This window comes from Chamaea fasciata, unplaced genomic scaffold (assembly GCF_029207755.1).
Source record: "Chamaea fasciata isolate MVZ Bird 193981 ecotype frontalis unplaced genomic scaffold, bChaFas1.0.hap1 SCAF_15, whole genome shotgun sequence".
NCBI lineage: Eukaryota > Metazoa > Chordata > Aves > Passeriformes > Sylviidae > Chamaea > Chamaea fasciata.
In genome coordinates, this window is record NW_027094100.1 from 13,171,092 (window position 1) to 13,188,144 (window position 17,053).

General features: G+C 48.0%; 1 protein-coding gene across 5 annotated transcripts in view; it reads right to left on the reverse strand.

Moving 5' to 3' along the window:
* The window catches only part of SFXN1 (sideroflexin 1), a 39,788-nt gene that overhangs the window by 17,285 nt on the left and 5,450 nt on the right, over window positions 1-17,053 (reverse strand). For 2 of the 5 annotated variants that reach the window (XM_066197612.1, XM_066197615.1), the window contains exons 1-2: window positions 4,742-4,826; window positions 3,976-4,076 (exon numbers count right to left, since the gene is read on the reverse strand). The exons of 1 other annotated variant lie outside the window; for it this stretch is intronic. The gene's annotated coding sequence lies outside the window, so the exon portion shown is untranslated. Of the gene's footprint in view, window positions 1-476; window positions 591-3,975; window positions 4,077-4,741; window positions 4,827-16,063; window positions 16,085-17,053 lie in introns of those variants that run through there. 2 more of the 5 variants (XM_066197616.1, XM_066197613.1) reach the window with 2 other exon arrangements.

Below are 17,053 nucleotides of genomic sequence, written 5' to 3' on the forward strand. Positions count from 1 at the left end.
TGTTACAATCAAGTAAAGAAGGCAAATTACCTAACCATTAATTAATTAATGTGTCTATATATGTAAACACTTGAATTTATTGTTTCAACCTGCTGCCATTCAGAAAATACTAACTAATCCTAAATTAGGATAAAATATTCAATGAATAGCACCTTGAATTTTAGGGTGGATGGAGCAAAATTGCCCAAGCAATTGCTCTTCTCCACCAACAAAGCCATTAACAGGGGATTTAGGAAAACAAAATGAATTTTACAAACACATCAGTTGTTGTAATAATCCATATAGAAATGTCACTCTGAGGTTATGTTCACACAGGAGGATCAGCAGGGCTGGAAAGGATAAAGAACGACATTGTAATGCAGTCAAACAATTAACAACTCTCACGGAATGCAAGCAGTAAGAGAGAAAATGATCCATACTTTCACTATTGCATACAATAGATCAATGAGGAAGGTATTTAATAGAACCACTTGTACCTGGACACCCCGCAGTTGTTTTTCCCCAGCAAAAATTAAACCAGCAGTGAAGGACGGACTATGCACTCTGGCACATTCTATCACTAAACCCCTTCAGTTTCCACACTGGAGCAGCTGGATCCAAACTGCCCGTGGAGAAGAGCAGCTAAATCCTGCCTCGTGCTGAGGGATTGTCCGGCCAACCCTGGCCCCACCACGCTCCAGCGACTGGACAATCCCGGGGCGTGGCATTCCCATGACCAGGGACATTTTTCGGCATTGTTTGTCCACCCAGCATCCACACAGAGGTTTGATTATCCATCTGTGGCTCCTCCTATGGCATGAAGTTTTCAGAGTTGTAATTGATGGGGAGTTCATGAAGTTTTTCCTCAACACGTGGCTCTGTTTTCCCCCAGAGAGGAAAAGATGAGAGAATTGGGATTGTTCAGCCCCATTGTGGCATTCCAGTGCCTGAAGGGAGCTCACAGAAAAGATGGAGAAAGACTTTTTACAAGGGCTTGGAGTGACAGGACAAGGGGGAATGGCTTCAGACTGAAACAGAGTAGGGTTAGATTGGATATCAGGAAAAAACCCTTCCCTGTGAGGGTGGTGAGGCACCCAGGGTGCCCAGAGAAGCTGTGGCTGCCTCATCCCTGGAAGTGTCCAAGGGCAGGCTGGACAGGGCCTGGGTTACCCTGGTTTACTGGAAGGTGTTCCTCCCTGCCCATGGCAAATTTCTTGCCCTCTCTGATCAGGTGGAATCATCTGCCAGTTCATGCTCTGAAGTTTAATGCCAATATTAACTGGGGGGGAATAAAGGGCTTCAGAAAAAGTGAGAATGGCCTCCCTTAACATAACACAAAACCTGCACAAAGTCTGATCAACAGTTTTGGTACAAAGGCTACATTTAGATTTTCCACAGAACCAGCAAGTGCAGAAGACTTTAAACCTTTAAAGGTTTAAAGGTTAACAGCAGCAGTTGCAGCAATAATACAAAATGCAGATTCAGGAATATTCAGGAGTTCAACTGTCTGCTGTTCCTTCACAAAGTTCATCTTTTAAACATCACATTTGAAGGTCATGCAACCACTTTCTAAACCAAAGCAACAGCTAGAAGAGTAGCAATGACTATTTATTTCAATTTTGAACAACCCAGATATTTGATCACTTATTTTAAACTGTGTTGCACGACTGAATAATTCAGATGGGCGAATAATTTGGGAAGTTCTGGGCAACTTAAACTCATGCAGCAGTGCACAAATGATGAAACGCACCTTTGCCACCTTCCTTGGAACCATTTATATTTTCTTATGTTACTGATACCTTGTATTTTAACCCAAGCCTTGAAAAACTCCACTCCAAAATTAAGAATTTTCGTCAGTTTCTTTACAGCCTCAGCTAAAATTGGGACTAGAGTGATAGAAAAGGACATTTCATGATGATGTAACTGTGAACCCAGGAAGAAATCTAAAGAGAATTCCACATCCAAAAGTAGAGCAGATATAATTGTGATAATGCTCACTGTGACATTTGACTTCTTGGTGCCCAACTCCCAAACTGCAACCTGCAACCTTCTGTTACAAAGCATGGGATGAGCTGGGTAATCCAGTTTAACAGAGAATTCCAACCAGCCTGCAAAAATGCTGAAAGAAAGGTGTAACTTTCGTGGTGTCCTTTACCAGGACTTAGACCTGTAAGTTCTGGTGATGTAAAGGTGCTCAGGTCAGATAATGATTCACAAAATCTTCTAGAGGCAACTAAGAACTCTTTTTTTAAAGAACAAGAGGGAGAGTTATCTCTGAAAACACAGTAAAAATAGAAGATAACAGCACAACCTCTTCACAGAATCCTGTAGGATTCTTTAGAATAGGAATAGTTCAAAAGTGTCGGAGCCAGGTGCTGCTGATATTTCATGCGCAGACTCACTGGGAGAGACAAAAATAAGATTTGACACACTTAGGCCCTTACATCTCCATTCTTTAAAGCAGTCCCTTAACAACCTGATGTCCAGCTGTCAGTACCTTGCTCTAGGAAATGAGATGCAGCATGGAAAATCTTGAGCTTAAGAAAAGTACCTGCTGCTATAAAAAGGGGAGAACAGCTTCTCTTCTTCCTCCTCTTTGTAAACCAAAGTGCTTGTTTCTGCAGAGCTGAGTTCTTCTGAAACATTTCCCGTGCCACTTTGATAGAAAAATACTCCAGGGTCCTGCTAGGCCTCTTTGCTCCTCAAGTAACACATTGTTCCTTTTTTGGGGCTCCTTTGTCTGAACGAACTCAAGATTTTTTCTTTTCCAATGCCCAATTTTTCACAATGCCCACCCAAAGGGCTGCTGTGCTGGCTTAGGAGAAAAGACAGGAAATGAATCCCCCTCTGACTAGGAAAATGTGACCTGTTCTACTTTAAAACTACAACACATTGGCAAAGCAACAGCGGAAAGGCAAATCCATGTTTTAATTGCACTGGCAAACAAAGGAACACAAGGCCTTCTCCAGGGATGTCACTCATGGCAGTTAATTAGTTCAAATGGGAAGAACTAATAGACTTTTTGGGGAAAAAAGCACTTTTGTGTGGTGGTGGCAAAAGGGTACATGTGAGACTTATCAGGGTCTGTAAGCAGTGGCATTCCTCTATTTGCAGCACATTTGCTGCTACGGTTTGAAATAAGCAGCACAACTGATGACTGGGAGTCTGATGCAATGTACTTACACCAAATGTTAAAGCCAGTTGCCAAGTTTTTCTTTCCCAAAGCACCTTCTACCAGTAAAATGCCTATTTCAGTCACCGGGGGGGGGGGGAATCTTTGTCAGCACTACGATTTTTCCTACTGCAACCCTAAATGGAACGCTGGAGAAGGCAAAGCATGACAACACTACAAGATGCTTGGTTTTTCTTTTTTTTTTTTGCTTATAAATGTACATCCCACTTGTAGCCTAGCAACAAAAGCAGCAGCCTGGGTGAGATGAGCCTGCTGCTGGGGCTCTCTCCTCAAAACAGGAGCCATCTTTGGCGTGCAACTTGACCAGAGATTTCATCATTCTGCATTTAAGCCAGCTCCAGATGTTAGAGGTCCCTGCAGCCAGCTCAGCTCTGTCTGCTTTGCTTTGCTTTGCCACCTCCTTCTCCCACTACACGAGGCACGTCCAGAGATGCCACACGTGTTCACCTCATCTCCACATTAAGGAAAATAAACGTCCTTTGCTAACCAAGGTTAGTGCAACCTCTTCTTTCAGTCCTGATTACTGCAAGCTTGTTTCTGCTCCTCGTGTTTTAACCCCCACCAATAAACTGCGGTAGCTTTGGCTCTGCTCCAGGTGTGTTTACGGGCCTCTTCTGTACTTTTTCACTATTTCACATATCTTCTTCCATCCAGGTGATATTTTAATTGCACATTGGCACAAAGCAAATTTTCACCCCTCCCACCGGTATAATAACAACAGATTATTTATAATTCAATAAATTAAAAAAAAAAATCTCAATACTCATAATTAAAATGCTGTCTCTGACTACCAGGTGTCTGACCTTGGAGTTATTTGGCGTGTTCCTGCCCTGGAAATGATGATCCTGCAGCAGGGAGGCTTTGTCTCTTGCAGCCTGGAATCTGTGCTGCTGTCACGCAATCCCTGTGACACAGGGGACAGCCAGTGGTCAGGGGCAGGTTTTGGGGAAGCAGGGAGCTGGTACATGTGCAGGGAGGAGGGGATTGTGACAGTCTCTCACTGCCAGCATCCAGCCCTGCTTCCACGGGGACAGGGCGGCACATGGGGCTGGGACCCTGGGGAGGTGACAGGGGTGACACACACAGCAAGGCCCCTATGGAGGGGATGGGGTTGCACATGGGGCTGGAGCCCTGTGGAGGGGACAGGGCGACAAACAGCTCAGGGGCTGTGCAGGGTAACCGAGGTGACACGGGGGCTGGAGCCCTGTGGAGGGGCCTGGGGTGACAGATGGGGCCGGGTCCCTGTGCAGGGGATGCAGGAGGCAGACGGGGCTGGACCCCTGACAAGAGAGCTCGCAAACAGATCAGGGCCTCAGCGGGGCTAACAGAGGTGACAGATGGGGCTGGGCTTCTGCGGAGGGCCCGAGGCGACACGGGGGGCTGGTCCCCGGTGATGGGGGTAGAGCGACACGGGGGGCTGGGTCCCCGTGGAGGGGACTGAGGTGGCAGATGGAGCTGGGTCCCCGCCTGGTCGCCGGCACAGCACCGGGATTGCCACCGGCGATGGCTCCTCCGCCCGTCCCCGGCCGCAGCCCATCCTCGCGGGGACCACCCGGCCCCGGTACTCACCCGGCCCCGCGCCGCCCCGGCCGCGCTGCCCGGAAGAGCCTCGCTCGGCGCCGCGGGCGAGGGGCCGGGAGGCGGCGGGGCCGCCCCGCTCCGCCTCGCTCCGCCCCGGCGGGGCCGGGCCGGGCCGCGCCGAGCGGGCAGCGCCGGGGGCCGCCGCGCCGCCCTCAGCCGCTGCCCGCCAGGCCCGGCCCTGCTCGCGTTTCTCGCACAGTTAATGCCCTTAATTATATCATGAATAACTGACATTCCCTGTGCTGGAGGGGACCCGCTGCGATCATCAGAGTACCACTCCCGCCCCCCCCCCCCCCCCCAGCCACAACAATCCCACCGCTAGCCGAGGGCGTTTGCCCGACAAACGCTCATTTGTGAGCTCTGTTAGGCTTCCCTGGGGAGCCAAATCACCGTTGGAGTGAAGAACCTTTTCCTAATTTTCTCCCGACACTGCTCCAGCGATTCTCGAGTCCTGTCACTGGTCACAGATCGGTGCTGCCCCGCCGCTGCCCCTCCTGAGGAAGCTGCAGAGCACAAAATCACAGAACCACAGACTGTTCTGCGTTGTGGGGGAGCGCCAAGCACCATCGCGTCCAACTCCCAAGTACGGCCCCGAATGGCCCTTGCAGGGGCCGCGGTGAGAGGTCTCCTGTCAGTCTCCTCCGGGCTGCACTGGATCGGGATTGTTGTTCCAGGGTTGTTATGACAAACCCAAACCACACCAAGGCCCCAAACCTGGCGATAAGGGACAATAAATTGCCGTGTGTGAGGACAGCACTGTCAGCTCAGGAGGCGGCTCTGAAGGTCGCTCAAGTGCGAGGCTCGTCACAGCGCTCGCACCTGAGGGAGGAGATAAGAAGCGCATTAGCGGCCAGATAAGGAGTATCCGCATGTCACTGTCACCCCCTGCCCGCACTCCAGCGGGACATCCCTTCCTCAGCCGGGCTCCCGGCCCGTCTCTGCGGTGTGTGGTGTGGGCACTGGGGAAGGCAGCAGTTCTCGGGGCAGGACGTGTCTTCATCTCTATCTCAGCAATTCAAAGCTGCTGGCACCCAGTGATGATGTTCTGGACGCAGCTGTGGGGGAGGAAACCGGCACAGGGACAAATGGTGGCCTCCCCACGGTCATTTTCCTTCTGTTATTCCCAGGGATGGCTGGGCTGCTGTGACAGCAGACACACTTTGGAAATTCAAACCTTCTAGTTTGGTTTTTTTTTTACTTCCCCTGAGGTTCACATCAGCCCTGTGCAACCTGCTGGGTCGTGCCGGGGTCCGCTAATTCCAGGTGTCCCGGCAGGTGACAATGTCCCCGGGCGGGCACAGGGAATCTTTGGGATCTGTGTTGGGTACCACCGGGGCGGTACCGGCCGGGGGCCGGGGCGGGCTGAGCCGATCGGGCCGGTGCGGACAGGACCGGACAGGACCGGACCCGTGCCGTGCCCGAGCCCGGCCGAGCCGAGCCGGAGGTGGACCCGAACCCATCCCATCCCATCCCATCCCATCCCATCCCATCCCATCCCATCCCTGCTGCCGAGTCCCCTGGGAGCAGAGGGACACGCCTGCAGACACCGCGATGCTGCAGCCCCTTCACAGCCCACAAACTGTGCTCGTTCAGCTCTTTCGTGGACCACAATTACACAGAGACGAATTGTAAGTGCCATCTATAGCTCAGCCCAGCTCCTCTGTTGAAATTCCCGTTGTAAGATCACTGCTCTGTCCATAGGTCTCATCCCTGGAGGAGTGGCAGCTGTGCAGGCAGAGCAATCCTACTCTTCAGCTCTTTGGATACAGGGCTGACCTCCCTCTCCCTGCTCATTGCAGGATACTGAAAGGGAATTTCATACTCAAAAGCCACGACTCTACCCAGGTTTTGTTTATGAAGTTGCACTTACTGACAAAAGTTTTGCTGTTAATACTCAACTTCTATGAAATTATATATATATATTTTCATAAAATAGAGTTGTGTAGGCTGGAGTTTGTTTTCAGTTTTTTAACTGAAAGTCAGCTCAGTTCATGATTTTCAATAAAAAATTAGGAGTCAACCTTCATTCTGACACAGCGACATCCAGTCTCAGATATCTCCTGTTCTACTTCCTCTGTGGCTCCACAATTTAAATCTTAGAGATATAAATATGAAAATTGTGGGTGCAGATATACCAGGTGGGAATCCATCATTGAAGAATAAAAATTAGCACTGATATCCTTGCACTGCACAACAAAATTTGTGCACAGTTTATATATTTCCCTCTAATGTCTAATTCTTTTTAATCTTGTCAGTCAGATCCCAGTCTCCATGACCACTGACAGATCCAACACTGACACATTTGTGGTGGTATCTGACCATAACACTTGTTGCTAAAAAAACATGGCAGAGACCGAGCAGGAAAAACACCTTGTTCAGGGAATGGAAACAGCTGGATGTTGTGCAGAGAAATAAATTAGTTGTTGTAGGGTATAACTGGTGTTGTTTTGTATGGTTTGCATTCTGAGGACTGATGTGTTCTGCCTCTAATAATTTCCTTGTATGCCAAAGATACGAGTTTGTTAATCTTATTTAAAACCACGCATGGACTTTTCTTCACATCACAATTGAAATTCTGCTTGCAGAGTATTTAATGTGGATATATGAATACCTAATTTTTTTTCTCTGAGTCACTACATGCAAAGCTGCATGAGTTAATAATTTTCTCTGTGCTCAGATGATTTTGAACAGCTACATAACTTCTCTTTCACTGGACGAGTCATTTCTCCCATTGCTGAGTAACAAATCTGATATTTTGCCATGAATCCTGAGAAGGCTCGAGATGGCTCTGAGCAATCACCACCAGTTACTCATCAGCTACAAACTGAAAGGCAAATGGGTGAATATGCGTAGTCACAAAGAATATCTGACCTCTGACTCTATGTCTTTCTTCATCTGCAGTAATTTTCACACTAAAATGTTTTTGGCTCTATTAAACATGTATGTCTGGATTAATCAAATAAACCCCACCCCAGCTCGTTTTGAAGCATTCCTTTCAGTTCCCTTATTTCCCAATAATAAAACTTGCAAACTCCCATATGCATTTGTTGAACTAGGGATGAATTTAACCATCTGCATGTTTCCACATGAAAGAATTCCCAGATTATTACAGGGCAAATTCTTTCCTGTACTGACCAGAAAAGGATTTCTGTTCCTCCACAATTACTGCCTCATCTAAGAAATAAGCTTTATTCTATTAGCTTTCCTGTGTTCCTAAGTGAACTTTGGTTTATTTTATGTTTTTCTCCATTTCAAATAAGCCCTGGCAATCAACTGAGTAAATGAAGAGCTGCTGCACATGCTTTTATGAACAGAAATGTCCAGTAAGTGGCACTGCAGGACCAGAAATTTCAAACCCTGGGTTAAAAACAGTGCAGTCAGAGTGAAGGCAAACGTGGGAGATGTCAAGACTTTTCTGCTCCGTGAGAAAAGTAGTTGTAGAGCAGCAGGGAATGATGTGATGATGTTCCCAAAGGCACATGCAAGGATCTGGGGTGTTTTCAGCGGCTGGCTCTGGAATATGATGTCAGGAACTGGCCTTGGCACCAACCTGGCTGTTATCGGGGGTTTGCCAGAAGAAACCAGCAACATTTCTGGGAATTATTCATTAGCACTCGATGGGAGGTGCCTGTGAAGGCTCTGTGCTGGGTTTTGCTATCAGGTGCAGAATGCTGGATGAGGTGAACCACGTATATTCAGCATTTCCTGTGGTTTCCTGACATAATGTGCATTAATTTTATGTACAAGATCCAAACTTCAGAGCTGGACATTGGTACAGTCTGAGGGAGTTCAAGGATTGCTTTTTTAAACGAGCCAGCGATTTCTGTGAGTCTGTGTCAGTACATCAGAAACCACCTCCCTGTTTTCCCAGTCTTAGCTGATAAGGAATAAACTATTATCTTGGGAAATTTGATCAAACAGGCAAGTAACACAACATTTTTTGGCAGTATAAATTGTAACAAAACTCTTATATAAGCTGATAGAGTGTTACTTACAAAATCACTTAAATGCTTTGGCTCCATCTGCAATATTTGAACTCAGTCTTAGGTTACTCATGCTCTACTGTGCCAAGCTAAATTAATGCGTACTCAATTTTCCTCTTTCTCTAGATGCACGCTTATATTGGATAAGAATGGAAGGGAATGAAGATGAAAAGCCAATCTGCATTTAGAAAGGACATAAAGCTGGTTTAAAGGCATAAACCAGCCTTTCAAGGGGATTAGGAAGCCATTTCCTCTGTGATGTGGCTATTTTATAAATGTCTCGTGTGGGATCATTGCTGCCAGGAAAGATCCATGCCAGCTGCTGTTGGCAGCAAGACCCTTGACCAGCAGAATGCCCTGGTCAAATATGTCAAAATACACCTGTAGGGGCAGGAGGAGGTGTGGGAACACCCCACAGCACACAGGCTCTCACAACTCCTTCAAACAGACCTTTTTTTTTTTTTTTTCATCAGTGTCTAGGGACCAGATATCGATTGATCCTTTTACTTTCACCTCCTGAGCCTTTCCCATGGTTTTATAAAATAGTTAAAAAGATGAGAACCAGATGTGTCAGCACAACAATGACAAAATCTGTCATATATGATAAAACAGGACGCCAGAGGACAACTGGGAATAGCATTTGGCACATAACAGCACACAGCAGCACAACCAGCATGGAACAACCCTTGACACTGTGCCACAACCTGGTGGATGCACCTCAAAGATGACAAAAATGCCTAGAGAGCAGTGAGAGATTCATAGTGGCAGAAAATTTCTGGAAAGAGATGGAAAATATCTAGAGAAACATGGGAAAGTTTTCAAAAGCTACAGGGAACTCATGGAAAAAATTTTGAGAAATCCTTAGAAAGGATTAAGGAAAGAATCCTTAGAGAGCTGTGGGAGAACCCCAGGAAAGCAAAATGTGAGTTCTGAAAAAATTGCCTACAAATTCCCAGGAAGATGAAGGGAAATTTGTATGAAGTGAGGAGGAATTGCTAGGAAGCAAGGAATTGCAATAAAGTGGAGAAATCCTGGAAGGAAATGCACAGCTCTTAGAAAGCTTTGGGACATTTCTAAAGAGCAGAAGAGAACTTTCAGAAAGCAGAAGGGAATTCCTATAAATAGTACACCATTACTAGAAAGCACCAGGGAACTTTCTACTGACATGGAACTTGTACCTGGAAGGCATCCCTACTTTTAGCCTCTCCTAAGTGGAGAGGACTGGTTTGATGGACTGAGAAGAGGCTCTGGTTGCCTGTTTTGGTGGAATTGAGCCCTGATGAGCTTTGTGGGAATGGAGCAGGAAGAACTGGCTGCCTTGGAAGGCCCCTGACCTTGGGACAGATGTTGACAAGTGGAAAATGAAACTCAGGGAACATTTCCAGCCTGAAATAGTACAGCCTATTAGAGAGACTGTCTCAGCAACAGGGCAGGGAAAAGCCAAGGACATCAAAGCAGGGTGCAAAGAGGGGGAAGAAACAGTTCTGCCTGATGTGGTGGGCCAGGCACAGAGGCTGGGACAGAATAACAGATCCAGGTGATCAATGGTGAGAGTGGATTTGGGGTAACATCAGTTTGGGGGCGTTGGATCACCGGGTTTTCCAACAGTGTGAATGAAAATTACGTCAGGAGGAGTGAGCAGCCCAAGGCTTAGACCTTGGTACAGATTCTTGCTTGGCATACTGTTGCAGTGTTTTACTGAACTCGGTGAGATGTTTCTGACTGCTGTCAGGCCCAGACTGTGTGATTTGACTTTGACAAGCAGCCTCGGAGAAGAGTTTAATCCCAGAACCTGAAGGTTGAACTGCAACATCACAACAGCAGCTGGGTTGTGTGGGGAGCTGCAGATGGGAAAATGCAGCCTGGGACAGCAGAGCTGCAGGACTGGCACATCTGGAGTGGTCTGGTCATTGCTGGACTGACCCTGTCTGCTGTAGCTGCTCCTGTTGTGCTCTGTGGGCACCGTGGGGCTGCTCCCCTTGCAGCGAGCCCTGGCTGGGCTCCTGTGGCTCCCTGTGGTGCAGCTCTGAAATGCTGCTGCCAGTCTTCACTGCGAGCCAGAAGTGATGCTTCTAATTTTTTTGGTAAGTATTAGTTTAGTTATCTTTAATTCAAGGATTTGTAGCCTGCCAGTGACAGGGCTGTGGAGACTGACCACGCTGGATGTGTAATAATGTGGATTTAATAACGATAGGTAGGGCAAAGGATTGTCTGCTTGATGTGGGTACCAAGCACACACTTCATCATCACATGTCCTGGACCAGAAAACCAACAAATCTGCTGTTAAACAGTTCTTCTGTTAAACATTTCTTCTCCATCCATCAATCGGGCTGGGCTGGAATATGGGTAAGGATCTATTTGATGCTGGCATGCAGCTCAGGAGTAAATCTGTAAGAGAAGCTTAGGAGGGAGAGTGCCACCTACCAAGCCATCTGCTGACAAAATTGTATTATCTGCAGTCTCATCCACTGCTGCTAGAAATCACTGTGAAAAACTCATCGGTGAAGAGTTTTGCTGCTAATATATCTATTTGTATTCTTTTTTTTCCATCCCCTCAGAATTAATTATTCCTCAGATTAATTTCACTCTAATGAATCATTCGGTATTGCTGGCTTTATTTCATCTCTGAGATGCTAATTAATGTGTCAAAGCCGTCTTTAACATGAAAAGTGCTGTCATTTTCTCCGTGACTTTTCTTTTGATTCACATATTCAGGGTTGGGTTTTTTTTTTTTTTTCTGAGGCCCTAAAATGTCTGTCCAGTGTGGAGTGAAAGAATTAAAGCTGTACAGTAGTAAAAAATATGCATATGCAAATAAAGCCTAAATTGGGAGGCAATGGCCCACTCTGTGTTTTTGTGCTGACTTACTACTTTATGAGCCATTTCATATAGTAGGCCTTTAGCAATCAGCTAAGGTCTTTATATACATGGACTAGAATATAAAATTCAGGAGTACATCCAGTCTCTACACTTGATGAGTGAAATGATCAGAATTTTTGAGGTATTCTGTATTTGGTGGCGTAGATCAGGTTTGAAAGAAAAGGTCTTGTTAGTCTGCTGTAGATTTCCTGGCACTGTTCTCCTGTGCCGCAGGGATGAGGCAGTTGGAGGATGCATTTTCCTTTCCTTAGAGCTCTCCTCTCAGCTATAATTTATTCTCATCATCCTCTGCAGTTTGGCTCTCTACCCACTGTGGAGGGAAGTGTTGGCAGGGCAGTAATCCCTCTCCTGCCCCGTATCTCTGGCAGATGGAAATCCCAGAAGGAAAAGGGGGGAAATTTTAGGTTTCCCTGCTTGAGCAATTTCCAGGGTGATTTAAGATCCAGTAAATGGCCTTTGGATTGGCAGAGCAGGTCGAGCTGCAAGAGGAAGGTCACTCCAAGTATTCCTTGTGGGAAAATTTTCTTTCTCTGATCCTGTGGGAGTGAGTGGGTGGAACTGGAAAAACCCCATAAAAAGTCACTGCATGAGCTCTGAAGATTAAATAACACAGTTATTGGCAGCACCACACCGAGTTTAAATTACCCACAGCTCCTGGGGCTGGGGACTGTGCAGGTGACAGCTTCTGCTTGGATCCCTGGCAGCAGGTTTGGTACTTCTCTCTTGTTCCTGTCTTCCTCATCTCTCCAAAAAGAGCCATTTTGTTGTAAAATCTGGGGGGCTGAACCAGCTGAAACCTGCTCTGGGGAGATGCAGAGGGGGATCACTGGGGAGGGAGGCAAGGGGGAGCAGAGCCTGAACAGGCTCTGAGCAGGAGGGGGCTGGGAGGGGAAGATGGAACAACCAGAGGATGGTTTTCCAGCACTCCTAAAGCCTGTGGGTGACACGAGGCTGCCTTTTGAGAGGCTGCTGCCTCATCTCCTGCAGAGCAGAAATCCTTTCTGCAGGCTCCATGTGCTGTGGACCAGGGGTGGAGTTGGGAGTGAGGCTGTTCTGATGCATCAGTGCCTGAGAGGGGAGATGCCGGGGGAGCAGCAGTGCCCGGTCCTGACTTCTGAGTGCCCTGCAGCCAGTGCATGAGCTCCAGATCTTGGGAAGCAGTGTCACTGCACAGCAAATCCTTGCCATTTGTACTCTCCTGCAGTACCCTCTGTGTCCAGCCTGAATGAGCCCCACCAAATGAGTCATTTAAATTCATACATGGTGTTTCTCTCTGGGCTTTTTTGATTTTCCTTTTCCCTGCCAGTGTTCAAATTTCCTCACATACTTCATGACTTGATACCCAGGGATGCTCTGTGGCTGCTGTTGGAAGAATAGTTCACAAGTCAAAATGCACGAGGACACTCGTGCTTTTTGAGATCAGCCCTGCTGAATCTGCCAGGCAGTGACTATAATCTGCAGTTAAGAACACAGTGCTAACACTCAAATACTGAATATTTAGGCCTCTTGTTTTCTGCCTTTGGGGACTAGAAATCATCTCTCTCACTGATCATTTCTCCCTGCTGATGGGTCTTTATCATTCAAGAGTGAGTTTGAGATCCTTGGAGATGTTAGCAGTGGTTTTTTGCCTGCTGCCACTCTTTGCTCTGTGATTCTGTAGTCACTACTGTGGTTTTCCTCATGGAATGCACAACATGATAATATCAATTTAAACAATGTGCTTCACTGATCTTTAAAAGACTTCAGAGCTGTTTGATTTCCAGGAACCCTTGACTTTTCCAAGAAGGTTACACTGAGGCTAAATTTATCTTGGCTTATTAGTATAACCAGTTATTTACAAATCTGACAGCTCTTTTAGACATTATTTCTGATAATATGCCTCAGCAGCTTTCATGTTTAGTAAATCCCATGCTTGCAAACACAAAAAGTCCTCCTGAGGGTGATGTGAGTGCAATTTGTATCCACATACTACAATATATTTTGTAAATTCTGCTAACCTTTCTCCAGGTCTAGTGTGTGCACTATTTATGTTAAAGAATATTCATCTCTAAATGCAAGAACTGGACTTTGTTCAACTTGGACTTGGTCTTCCAGTAGCTAATTTCTGCTTGAATTAAGATCATTTGCATCAAAGTACAGCTCAATATTTATATTTTTAAGTCTTCATATGGACCAAGTAGGGCCTTCTTCAACCAGCATCTCCTGGGAGGAGCAGGTGGGAATAAAGACACAAAAGCTTTCCTTTGCTGGCCATTGCTTTGATTCCAGCAGCAGTTGGTAGTGATTGAAAACCATTAAATAAAGCTAAGCAGCTGTTTTATGTGGGGACCCAGGGAGAATTTAACAAGCTCTGTGCTTGTTTCTGAATCCCCAGGAAACACCCGCACCATCCTCCTGTTGCTGACAGTTTCAGGCAAGCCCAGAGCTGGACCAGAGCTGAGTCTGCTGGCACTGGCTGGGGACAGCTTGGTCAGAGAGAAGCAGAAGGAAGAATGACCCAGCACTCGTGTAACTGGCTCCCAGAGCTGTGGCAATCTGCTGCCTAATCCCAGCATTAAATGTACCTAAATAATAATGGGGGTTCAGTGGATTTCGCTTTTGTTCCTCACCTGGGTGTGACTATTAAGTTATGAAAGTTTTAAAAGCTCATAAATTAGCAGAAGTGACAAATGAGTACAGCAGGGTGCCCTGGAGGAGCTGCTGGTGTTTGAAACTGCTGAAGGGGCTTTGCAGTCAGGGCTGAGCCAGACCTCACGTTCATCCCTGGACTGGTCACACAAACTTAGGAAAAGACAGGAGAGAGGCTCTGGCTTCTAAAACTGATGCTTGAATTGCCAAAAAATAAGGGCTGTGAGAGTCTTGTAAGCTGCTGTAAGTGTCTTATAAGCTGCTGTGAGTTGTCCCAAAAGGCTTTTTTAAATGTGAGATTCAAGTGAAACCCTCACTCATATCAGCAGCATTAGGTTCTTCCAATGCTGAATCCAGCCTCTCCCCCAGGAAAGGCCACTCCCTGGTAAAAAGGAACTGGAAAGAAGAGTTCACTGGATGAGCTAATAAGCAGATGCTTGGGAGCAGACTTCTGTCTCCTCTGCAATGTGTACCTCAGTATTTCTCTCCAATATGCCTCAAAATTTTTGCTTTTTGGGCAAGTGCAAGTTGTGATTTCTCTTGGAATAATCCAGGATGGCTGTGGTTGAAAGTCATTTTAGGAGAGCCTCTGGAAGTTATTGCAAATAAAATCAGGTGTGCTCAGTGGCTTCTTCTGCAGACAATGTTCCCCTCAGTCCAGGGTTTCTATGGAAGAACAGGAACGTGATACCTTTGCAGCAAATACTTATCATGCACTAAACCTCACCTGTGTGGAGCTTTAAGAACAGGAGACAATAGAAAAAAAGGAACTTGAAAATAGAAAAAGAAACAGTGAGTTTCATTAGAGATCTCAATTACCAAACAGCACAGGATTCATTTTCTTGTCTATTTTCACCCTCCTCTGGGGATGAATGATGATTAAAGGACAGGATAATAAGCAGGGGGAGGGTGGGATGAGAACTTGGTGAGAAGCAGTTAAAATTTGTAAAAAAAGAGAAGGGGAAAGGAAAACAAGCGTTTCAGCTAACTAGTCAAGGTTAGCTTAGCACTGTCTCTGCTTTAAGTGACATTATGAGAAATTACAGAAGGCTCAAAAGCAACTTCACAAGTGCTGGACCCCACAGAATTTATGTTGACAACTTATTAAGAGTATTTGTTATTCTAGGAGGTTTTTAAACCTTCCTGTGATGTCTTTTGTATTTATTTTCTGATTTTTTGGGGGGTAAGATTCCTATGCAAAGGCTGCAAAAGAGCACCTTCATCTTTCCCTGCCTGTTGCAGCTAAGGTAAGCAAGAAAAGACCCTTTTGTAGGAAGAATGATTTGAGGAACAGCCACTCCGGTTTTGGTGCTCACCACCGAACGGGGCGGGAGGACGTGGGAGTTTTTGCCAAGAGGTTTTGTTGGGAGCTGCGGGTCTGCTCGGACGGGCTTTCCCTGCCCTCGGGGATGCCCGCAGCTCCGCAGCGTTTGTCCCCCCTCCGTGCCCTCGCCTGAGCCCGCACGGTGCAGCCGGGACGCGGAACCTATCCGCGGCTTTTCCCCGCTCCCTGCCCGCGGGATGACGATGCCGGCCGCGGTGTGAGCGCTGCGGGACGCGTGCGGCCGCTGTCCCCCATCCGTGCCACCCCCGCCCAGGAGAGGGAGCCCGGCGGCCGCGGCTGCGCCGGGAGCCGGGGGCTGCGCCAGGCGGGGGGCGGCGCGCACCGAGCGCTGCCCCGGCCGAGCCCCCAGCCCCGGCCCCTGCCCCGCACTCCCGAGCGTGCTCCGGACTATCGCCGCTCCCCCGGGTGCCGGTGCCTCGCCCCGCGGCCCCTCCCGAGCATCGCCCGTCGCGGAGGCGCGGGGCCGGTACTCACTGTCCGCATCAGCGCCCCGCGCGTCCCGCAGCTCGGGACGGCAAAGTAATCCCGTCTGCGCTAAACTCCACGGGAGCCACTCCCGGAGCTCCCGCTCTGCCTCTCGCCCCGGCTGCCCGGGACCTTATTCCCCAGGAAGGCAGGAAAAGCTGCCCTGAAGAAGCGGCGCCCGAGCGAAGATGTTAAAGGAGGCGAAGGGGGGTGGCTTTTTGCCCGCTGCGCGCCTCCATGCCTGTCATTCCCTTGTCTTAATCCTTTAGGAAGGAGTCGCCGGGCAGACAGCGTTGGGGCCATGCTGCCGAGCCCTGCCCCGGGCAGAAGGAAGCCGGGAGATGCGCGGCCCGGGGCGGGCAGCGGGAGAGCGTGAGGAGCTGCCTCCGCCTGCGCCTTTCCGAGAGGGAGAAAGCATGGTAAGAGCTGGACTCGATCCCTGGAGTGCAGCCCCGCTGAGCAGGAGGTGGGATTATTCCGGAGTAGTTATGGAGAGCTATAACCTGGCAGCGGAGTGTTAAAGCGACTTGTTCCTGCTGGAAGAGGAACCCACTGCGGACATCGCCGGCGTGGTGGCCGAGGGAAGGTCACTCGGGTCCTTCTTCTCCTCTCGCCTCTTTCTTCATCCGGCAAACGACCGAGGGAAAAACTGGTAATCGGCTCTTGCCAGTGTTGGGAATACCGTGCCTTTTGCCTGGGATGATTTGCCCTGATGTGCCGCCTCAACGGGATGTACAAAGTGCGACTGGGACTGATCTGGCCAACAAAGTTTGCAGAGTGAGCAGCAGGGGCCGTGGGATGGAGGGAGCTGGGCACACACCAGCAGGGTCCGTCACGCACGTTCCGATGGCACAGACCTGCTGCTTCCTTGAAAACTAACTCCTGGTGGTCCAACTCTTACTTTTCCCCTGCTAATTTACACTTTCAGGGAGAAAAAACAAACAAACAAACAAAACCCACATACACGATGCAATGCAGTGTTCCTGTGTTGGTTTTGTA